This window comes from Anomaloglossus baeobatrachus, chromosome 3 (assembly GCF_048569485.1).
Source record: "Anomaloglossus baeobatrachus isolate aAnoBae1 chromosome 3, aAnoBae1.hap1, whole genome shotgun sequence".
Lineage (NCBI taxonomy): Eukaryota > Metazoa > Chordata > Amphibia > Anura > Aromobatidae > Anomaloglossus > Anomaloglossus baeobatrachus.
In genome coordinates, this window is record NC_134355.1 from 282,269,443 (window position 1) to 282,280,251 (window position 10,809).

Genomic DNA, 10,809 nt, shown 5'->3' on the forward strand with positions numbered 1-10,809 from the left:
TACAATGAGATTAGAACTAACACAGCACAGCAGAGCTGACACAGTGCAGGATAAGTGAAGTGTTTCTCATTATAAAATTATTTGCACTGCAGGTGTCCTATTATAGTGCTTCAGCTTCAATCTCACAGACAGCCAGTGTTGGGGAAGGGCAGGACAGCAGAGATGACAGCCCTATGAGAGGACAACTGCAAATGGGCTTTTTGTTTTGAGACAAAGTTAACTTCTGCCGCACTGTGTTACCTTTGAACCAGTGTGTCAGCTCTGCTGTACTGTGTTAGCCCTGCTGTACTATGTTAGCTCTATTGAACTGTGTTATCTTTGCTGCCCTGTTATCTCTAATCTACTGTGTTACTGCTTCTGTACTATGTGAGCTCTGTTCTATTGTGTTAGCATTGCTATAATGTGTTATCTATGATATTCTGTTAGCTCTACTGTACTGTTATCTCTGCTGTACTGTTTTAGCTCTGCTGTACTGTTAGCTATGCTGCACTGTGTTATCTCTGCTTTACTGTGTTAACCCTGAAGTACTGTGTTAACTCTGCTGCACTGTGTTACTGTACCGCCCCAGCAGCAGTCGAACCGCTCGGATCCGGGTGTCACTGCTTGTAGCTCGAAGGTCTCCAGACCCGGGGGCCCGGGGTCACTCTAAAACATGATGGGGGTTATTTACAGGGGATTAGATAGTTTGTGACACCATCCGTGGTGTGCGGTAATAGGGAGTACCGCCGCTGCCACTGGGAGTACCCGGGGTGATGGAACGGGTGCAGTAATATGACGTTACCCTCCACAGGTAGGGAAGGCCCCAGGACTCTGTATGGTGGGATGGATTGCAGGGAAGCGCAGGCTCGCTGGGGCAGGGGGTAATCAGGTACTCACTTAGAAGGAAAGCAGACGCTGACAAGGTAGTAATCCAAGTCTCTGGGTGCCGCTGCCCTCTTGGGGGAGCTTGTCCGGGTTCCGTTCCCTGCAGTACTGCCTGGTGGTCCGAAGCCTGCCTCCGTGCACAGATTTTAGTAGTGTCCAAGTGGCCCATAAGCTTGAAGCTGTCCAGGCCCCACTCCCCACTTTTGGTGTGAAGGAGCTGTGCTCTCAGGAGCTCATGCTTGGAATTTCAGTGGGCAGCTTTGGTGAAAGCCCTATCCCCCTCGTTGCGCTAGTGCCCCCGATCTCTGAGCTTCATGGGGACAGTCAATAAAGGCCCTATTCTTTGCAGAATAATTGCCGGGTTGCTTGAAGCCTCTCCCCGACCTAGGGTCCAGTACCCTAATGTTCTTTCAGTCCCAGACCGGCTATTGTACTTGCTGCTGGCCGTCCTCCTAGACTAAGCCAGGCACCCAGTCCCAATATCCCGCAACCAGGTCTCCGACTTCTCCGTGTCCAGATAACTGTCTGCAACCCAATCTACTTCTCCCCTGGGAGGTCCAACTCCCATCTTCCTCCTACCTCCTCACTGCTCGAGGGCTACCACTAAACGTCCTTTCACTTTGCTCTGCTGCAGCTGACTGACTTGTCACCTCCCACCTCCCTGCCTGACCCTTGGTGGAGGGCCCTATTCCAGCTTAGCAGCCTACTGGTGTGCCTGACAGGGTGTGGTGTGAGGTGTAATTGGGATTTTTGGATGCTGATGGAGGCAGCACTGCAAGTTGGGAACCCAGAACCAAGAGGGGTTAAGTCCTGCACTAAGAAGAAAGAGCGTGCAGTCCCCTCTGACGCCCTCACTAGTCCAGGGGTGTCACATTACCTCTGCTGCACTGTGTTATCTCAGCTGTACTGTTAACTCCACTGTACTGTGTTATTTCTGTTTTATGTTAGTATTGCTGTACTATGTTAGCTCTGCTGTAGAAAAAAGGAAATGTCCAGCACCAAAAATTCCCATAAAAAATTCTGTCTTATTTATTGAGAAATCACATACATGTTAAAATCAAATATGTCCTATGATGTGGATATAATAAGGCCCTTACCTTATGCATTTTGGAGATGACTCCTTACTCATAGGCACATGATTCCTTACTTATAGGTATGCCTATGTATGTGATTTCTTAATAAATAAGACAGAAATTGTTATGGAAAATGTTGGTGCTGGATCTTTCCTTTTTTCTATTTGACTTGTCAGCCACGTTTATGCACCAGTGGGTCTGCAGAACTAATGGTGAGATTTCTCCACATCTCTGTTTCCTTTGGATTTCATATGTTAGCTTTGCTGTACTGTGTTAGCTGTGCTGCACTGTGTTATCTCTGCAGTACTGTGTTATCTCTCCTCTATTGTGTTAGTATTTCTGCACTGTTATATCTGTTGTACTGTGTTATCTGTGCAGTACTGTGTTATCTCTGCTCTATTGTGTTAAGCCCCCAGTCACATTTAGCAACTTACCAGTGATCCTGAAAACGATGGGACCTGATATGGATCGCTGGTAAGTCACAGGGAGGTTGCTGGTGAGATGTCACACAGTCAGACCTTACCAACGACTCAGTAATGATACAGGTCCCAGTAGCGACCTGTATAACGATCTCAGCAGTCACTGTGACCCTGTCACACAGTGTCAAACACAGGGATGTGTCCTGCCCAGCAGGACATCGCCTTTGAAGAAAATAACCTGGACCATTCGGCAACGACTAGCGATCTCACAGCTGGGGCCTGATCGCTGGTAAGTGTCACACATAACGAGATCGCTAACGGGATCGCTACTGCGTCACAGAAACCGTGACTAAGCAGCGGTCTCGCTAGCGATCTCCTTATGTGTGACAGTACCTTTAGTATTGCTGCACTGTGCAATCTCTGCTGTATTGTGTTATCACTGCAGTACTGTGTTATCTCTTATCTATTGTGTTGGTATTTCTGCACTGTGTTACCTCTGCTGTACTGTGTTATCTCTACAGTACTGTGTTATCTCTGCTCTATAGTGTTAGTATTGCTGTACTGTGTTAGCTCAGCTGTACTGTGTTAGCTCAGCTGTACTGTGTTATCTCTGCTGTACTGTGTTATCTCTGCTGTACTGTTATCTCTGCTCTAGAGTGTTAAGGCCACTTCACACATAACGAGATCGTACAACGAGATCGTTACTACGTCACAGTTTCTGTGACGCAAGAACGACTTCAATTGCGATCTCGTCATGTTTGACACGTACCAACGATTCACCCCCTGCTGCGAAATCGCTGATCGATGCCGAACAGCTTGGGCCATTTTTGGCTCGTTGGAGTCCTGCTGGGCTGCATGAATCTGTATGTTTGACACCCTATTTACGATTTCGTTGACGACCTAGATGAGATGCACGAAGGCGTGTTGTTGCGTCCCCGTTTCCACGCCCCTTCTGCGCCCATTGGTTGGCGCTGAGAACAATAGTGTTTAGTTACGTCGCCATTTCCGCGCCCCCTCTCTGCAACGATTGGTTAGCAATGAGAACACTATTGCGCTCTGATTGGGTATCACTTCATGCTTTGTTCCCTTTTGAGTCTTCTAGGAGCAAACCGGTGACTACACCCAGATTCATTCGTGCTTTGTTCCCGCTTGCTTGGTTTTCGGATCAAAGCTGCATCTTCCCTCATTCATTCCCGAGCGTGTCGCTGTATTACAGATTCATTCGTGCTTTGTTCCCGCTTGCTTGGTTTTCGGATCAAAGCCGCATCTGCACTTGTATATCCCTCATTCGTTCCCGAGCGTGTCGCTGGGAGGATCGAAACTGCGATTATTAATAGATAGCATAGACGGCTGCATTTTCTGGACGTGGTAAGTCATTTTCGTAAAGTCTATGTTACTTGTTCCATGTTTTTGTTATAGTATGGAAAGTATTTGTGTTTATAGATAGTAATTATTTTTGCGGATCATCAAAGTGGTTGGTTGTTATCTGTACACATATGTCCTTTTGTGCGTCCATCGTCCTTTTATGTGTCCTTATGTAGTATTGCTGGTTATTTTGTCTCTCTGATACAGCCGCCATTTTGTTTCTCTGACACAGTTACAGCCGCCATTTTGTTTCTCTGACACAGTTACAGCCGCCATTTTGTTTCTCTGACACAGTTACAGCCGCCATTTTGTTTCTCTGACACAGTTACAGCCGCCATTTTGTTTCTCTGACACAGTTACAGCCGCCATTTGTTTCTCTGACACAGTTAGAAGTGGTGCACTTCTATGGGGGCGGCCATTTTAGTGTCTCTTTTACACCCCCCAAAAAATGTGATTGGTTTATAGCAACTTTTCTCATCTTTACATGTTTTTTTGCAGTGTGGACAACATGAACGACATGCAGCGTGTTGTGCTGGGTGCTGCATTGATGTTTGAGGCCGGTCGGCTACGTGAAGTGGAACAGAGGCGTTCCAAACGAAAGCGCCGCATGTGGACCAGAGAGTGGCTGCAGAAGAGGTACAAATACTCCCACATGCAACTGCTAAGAGAGCTCCAGGAAAATAATCCTCAGGATTTCCGCAATTTTCTGCGGATGTCAGAAGAATCATTTAGCCTTTTACTCGAAAGAGTTACGCCAATTATTCAGCGCAAGAATACAGCGATGCGTGCTGCCATCCCGGCAGATGAAAGATTGGCAGTCACGCTGCGTTTCCTGGCCACCGGACGCTCCCTGCAAGACTTACATTTTTCTTCTGCAATTTCAAGGTCCCTGCTCAGCATTCTTATTCCGGAGACATGTAGAGCAATTTTCCACAGTCTGCGTAACTACATTGAGTTCCCCAAAACTGTGGAGGAATGGCAGAAGATTGCCACCGATTTTGAACACCTTTGGCAGTTCCCAAACTGTGGTGGTGCTTTGGACGGGAAACATGTGCGGATCACTCAACCACTGAACAGCGGCTCCTATTTTTATAACTATAAGGGCTATTTCAGCATCATCCTAATGGCCCTTGTGAATGCCAATTACGAATTTATTGCTGTTGATGTTGGCATGAATGGCAGGGTTTCTGACGGTGGGGTTTTAGAACACACAGGCTTTGGTGAACGTTTGCAAAATGGTGAACTGCATTTGCCCCCCAACTCTGACACTACCGCAAACCTTAACTTTGTATTTGTGGGCGATGAAGCCTTCCCACTTCATCCCAATCTCATGAAACCATTCCCACAGAAAAGTCTAACGGCGGAAAGACAAAGGTTCAATTATAGATTATCAAGGGCACGCAGGGTTGTGGAAAATGCCTTTGGGATAATGGCAAATCGCTTCCGCGTTTTCCACACACCAATTAACCTGAGTCTACCATCAATAGACGCAGTTGTTTTGGCCTGTTGCGCCCTTCACAACTTTCTTCGACGGCGAGATGCTATTACGTACTGTCCAACAGGCTTTGTAGACTCTGATGACTTAAATGGCGAAGTGGTGCTTGGCGAATGGCATTCTGAAGATCCCGCAATCGCAGGACTTCAACCATTGGCGCCCGGCAGAAATACCGATGATGCGAAGGCCTGTCGAGAAAAGTACTGCCAATATTTTAATGGTCCTGGTGCAATTACGTGGCAGCATTAGATAAACTTGTATTGAGCACATTTATTATGCTGAGTTTTATTTTCTTGTATTGATTGGTTTTAGAAACTTCCCTTCTTAATTTTAAAAAATATATGGTTACTTGTATTATGTTCATCACATTTATACTAATTTTAAAATATATGGTTACTTGTATTGTTATGTTCATCACATTTATAATAAAATGTCATTTTTGCAAAATGATTACTTTAATAAACAGTTGTTTTAACTTTCCACAAGATTTGTTTGTCATTCATTCACTATTAAGGGCTACTGTGGGGAGCAGTACCACCATTGCTGCCGTTACATCACCCCCGGAGGCCCCAAATTATGAATATGAAGCCTTATATATTTTCATTTGGGGTTTTTAAACGGGGACGTTTGTGCGTCCCCGAAACCTTCAAACGACATCTCTTTTTCGATTTCTTATAATTGTATGTGCGCTCGCAGTGTGTGATACCACGACCCCTTGACACAGCATTTGCGTCATGGCGCGATCTCATTTCTGCAGCAAAGATCATTCTGATTTGTTAAAAGTGCGTCGCACTTTCACCTTCAAACATAGCATTGTAATATTTCACAAATCAACAATCCCGCCATGGCCGACGGCGGCCATTGGCTGGAGCAGGATCAACAACGTCCACCCCAATCTGATTGGAGCTAGCGTTCACGTGACGCTATCGGTCGAATCAGATGTGAAGAGGCGTTACCGCGGGTGACGCAACTGCGTTTGCTACGTAGACACACCAGCGAACAATGGCGGCACGCAGGAGGGCAACAGCTTGGGGAGAGGCGGAGGTCCGTTACCTAATTAGAGAAGTGGATGCTCGCGATTATGATTGCCGTGAGGCGCAAGAGCATCCACTTCTCCATAAGAAAGCGGTATTGCGCAGGATCCAACGTGGGTTGAGGAGGAGATTTCATTTGGAGCGCACCTGCGCCCAGATCCGAAAAAAATTAGCGGATCTGCGGTACCGCTCCAGTGCCCGGATCTCTGCCATACAAGCAGAGTTACAAAACCAAGGTAGGCGCAGATGAGTGTGCCTTGGCAACGTATAATGGTGTTCTTAAATATATATCTATTTATTTTTATATATATATATATATATATATATATATATATATATATATATATATCTCTATCTATCTATCTATCTATATATATATATGTATATATATATATTTATTCTAAAAATAAATATATAAATATATAATACATATATAAATAATATATATATATATATCATATATATATGTCTATACATATATTTTTAAATTAAATATATATATAATTCATATTAATTATATATAAATATAAATATAAGAAAATATACATATATAATAAGTAATAAATATATTGATTTAAATGTATATATTTATGATATATATATCCTTTTACTTAATTAAAATTATATATATATAATCTATTTTATAGATCGATAGATTATATATATATATATAAAACATATAAAATATATATATATATATATATATATATATATAGATATATAGATACAATTCGAAAAATATATTTAGATATATATAATAATAAAAAAAATATACATAATATATATCTATATATAATTATAAAAATATATCATATATTAATTATATATATATATAATTATAAAAATATATAATATATTAATTATATATATATATAATTATAAAAATAAATATATACAGATAATATTTAAATAATAAATATATATATTTTAATGTATATATATTTATTATATATATATATATATATATATATATATATATATATATATATATATATATATATATATATATATATATATATATTTCCCATGAACTGACAACCCTCTATCAGCACACAGTTTTCATATGTTCTGATATACCTCTTGTCCTTGGCACCCAGCTTCGCCATGCTTGGCAAAACATCATTCCCTCACCACCCAGCTTTTCCCATATCAGAGAGAGCATGGCAAAGCCGGGTGCTGTGGGTAGTGGGTCTTTTTCCCTCAGCACAAAAAAATTCCATCTCCTGCTTGTATTTTTGTACCCCCTCATATCTAGTTCTCCAAATACAATATTGGCCCCCACATAGCCTTCCATATAGTATAAAGGGTTCCACATAACCCTTCAGATATTAGAATGCATCCCATAGTCCTCCATGAACTGTAATGAATTTCCTAGAGTTCTCCATGAAGTTTCATTCACCCCAGAGTTCTCCATATATTATACTGCACCACATATTCCACAATGTGTTCAAATTCACCCCCATAGTCCTTGTATAAGGTAGGCTACGTAGTCCGCCATATATTTCAATGTACCCCCCACAGTCCTATATGTATCATAACGCAACCACATTAAACTTTATATTTTCTTAAGAACCCCCAGAGGAGCAAGGGGCCGCAGAGGAGGGAGAGCATGTGCCCGAGCCCCCGGTGGATCTACAGCCACCAGAGGAGGAGGAGGAGGAGGAGGAGGAGTACCACCCACAGGGGCCACCGGCCGGATCGCCCCCCGGTAATTTTTTAATATAACATTAACGCCATATAAAGTACAAAACAAAAAGCTGTTGAGTACTATAAAGTGTTTTTTGTTATCATAGATGCTAGTCCAGGCTCCATAAGTGAGTCTGTATCGGACGAGGGGGATAACCGTAAGTCATGAATCTCCTACTTTGTAATAATAAGCAGAAATAAAAATTATGATTTATTAATTTTACCATTCCCTCCATAGGCATACCCACTTTGGCCGAAATCATGTCCTCCCAAAGAAGGATTTTGTCGGCCCACAGGAGGCTGATGGCCAGAGTGGAGCGGCATGCGGCGCTGCTGGCCCGTTATGTGGCTGGACAAGGGGAGGGCAGCAGCAACTAACGTTTTGTTTTTTTTGTTATTGTATCCATATTCATGTGTTATAAAAAATTTGAAATTGATATCTGCTGTTTGGTATGTCTCATTGCATAAAGCAAGTTAACAGCTATCACCACTCACAAACTCACCACTCACAAACATCATATTACATGTAGGCATCTGTATAGATGCACCAATCCCATTATCCACGAGGGGGGTGACTAGGCTTTACTGGTTGTTTGCTGTACATGAGTGTGTGGGTTGTGTGGTGGTATGCCAATGAGGGTGGAGTATGGTACAATCTCTGTAACTACCGTGTTTTGCCAGGGCATCACAACCATATGCTGAATTAAGTAACGCAGGCAGCAAGATTGAAACAACATTATTACAATGAAAATATAACAATCAATTGAAATTAATTTCAAATAACAAAACAACAACAATAACAAAATTTAGTGGCCGTCTTCATATTGGTGGACATATTCAGGCCGGGTGGGAGATGACAGTTGGCTTAAAAATGAATCATTTGAATACCTGGGATAATGTGGGGGGGGGAAACTGTGGGGGGGGATACTGTGGGGGGGGATACTGTGGGGGGTGGTCAAGCTGCAAGCGTGGTGGATGCATCCTGTTCGGTGTACTTTGCAGGGGCTGGCGAGGAATCCATGTATTAGAATCATGGGACTGGTTCTTCTTGCATATCGTGTCATTGTCATCCAGTTCTCCTCGGCCTGCCTTTCTTAGGACTTCCAACATCAGTCTTTCGGCTTGCTCCCTCTGTGTGGAATCCAATTTGCAGAGTCTGTCCGATGCAAATGCGGCAAAGCTATCGACTGGGGTGCTTTTTGGCTGTGATAGCAGTTGGGTTGCCAAAGAATAAAATTCAGCCGATGTCACAGGGGTGTTGGCCTTCTTTTTGCGTAACTGTCTTCGCCGCATTTCACCAGAGGGTGCAGGTGCCTCATTATCCTCCACAATAGGCTCGCTCGATGTGGTGGGGTTCTCATTCAATTGGGGCCTCACCATATCTGTCTGAGGGTTCTGCGGGAACAGAAAAATAAATGTTAATTAAAAGTCATACATTAATAGTTAGTAAATTTAATTAAAGTGTGACAAAATTGTATTGGAGTGTACTTATCTGAACTGGAAGGGATAACATTTCCAAACTGCACAATAAATCATGGCAACAATAAGTTACTATTTTGTGTTCCTCAATGGCATGTACATAAAAAGTTTGAATACTATGTAACGTGAAGCAAATAAGGTACTTACATCTACAACAGCGGAGGTGTTGTCATCGATCGGGATGTCATCGTTTTCAATGTCTGCTTCCAGGTCTACGTTTCTTTGGTAGGAGCTTTCCATCATTCGTGGTAGCTCCTGGTCCCTTGTGAATTCCAGGAGATTGAAATACCACAAGGGAGAAACATATACCTGGTCAGTGCCGGCCCCTGACTTTTTTGATTTGTCCACCTTATTTGCTTCTTTCTTATATACAGTGCTCAAGCCTTGGATCTTCTTTTTTACTACTTTGACATCCACCGCCTCGCCTCCACTGTGTTTTTTAAAAAGATCCACCAGTTGGGCATAGGCGGCTTGTTTTTTTATTCTGTCTGAATATTCTGTGGATTTGATTCTCCACAAGCAGGGCAGTGATTGATACAAATCCAACAGCTCACGCACAAAGTCTTCTTTGTTATAATAAGCCATCTGAAATAAAGAATGAAAAATTTATATGTAAACATAAAAGAAGTTGCAATAAACCGATCACAATTTTGGGTTATGGTGTGGCAGAGACTAAAATGGCCGCCCCTATGTGTGGCAGAAACACAAAATGGCGGCTGTAGCTGAGAGACAAAAGATGAAAAAAATCCAGCACTCAAAGCATTCAACTGAAATTGTTTTATATTTTATTCATGGATCTGTGTAATTATTAAAGACGTTTCGGTCATCCGACCTTCATCAGTTTACACAGAAAAGGTTCTGTAGACAGTATGTGACATTGACTGCAGACCGGGACGGGCAGCTTTTTCCTCTGGTCCAGCTTTTTCATATATTTCTACAGAACCTTTTATGCGTAAACTGATGAAGGTCGGATGACGGAAACGTCTTTAATAATTACACAGATCCATGAATAAAATATAAAACAATTTCAGTTAAATGCTTTGAGTGCTGGATTTTTTTCATTTTTTGATCTGGGGTGGGACCCTATCCAAGCACCAGCGACTATAGAAGGAGTGCCACATTTCTATATTTTATTTAATGAGAGACAAAAGAGCCAGCAATGCTAGGATAGGACACATTACAAACAGCACTATGGAGAGACCCCTCTTTAAAAGGCATTATACACGCACAGATAAAAGCCAGCAACTTTAATTAACTCACATAATAACTATTAACATATATCTAACAGCAATCAACTCACATAATAAATATTAACATATATCTTAACAGCAAGAACATTATTCAAAAAAAAGCCCACCCCCCCAACAAGAAAAAAGACCTACCTTTTCAAAGAA

The 10,809-nt window shown here is 42.2% G+C and overlaps 1 long non-coding RNA gene across 1 annotated transcript; it reads left to right on the forward strand.

The window, feature by feature from the left end:
• The first annotated feature begins 7,824 nt into the window (after window positions 1-7,824).
• LOC142295193 (uncharacterized) lies at window positions 7,825-8,311 on the forward strand. Its single transcript, XR_012751393.1, has 3 exons — window positions 7,825-7,958; window positions 8,044-8,094; window positions 8,175-8,311. It is a non-coding gene; the product is annotated as an uncharacterized LOC142295193 (long non-coding RNA).
• Window positions 8,312-10,809: the final 2,498 nt, after the last annotated feature.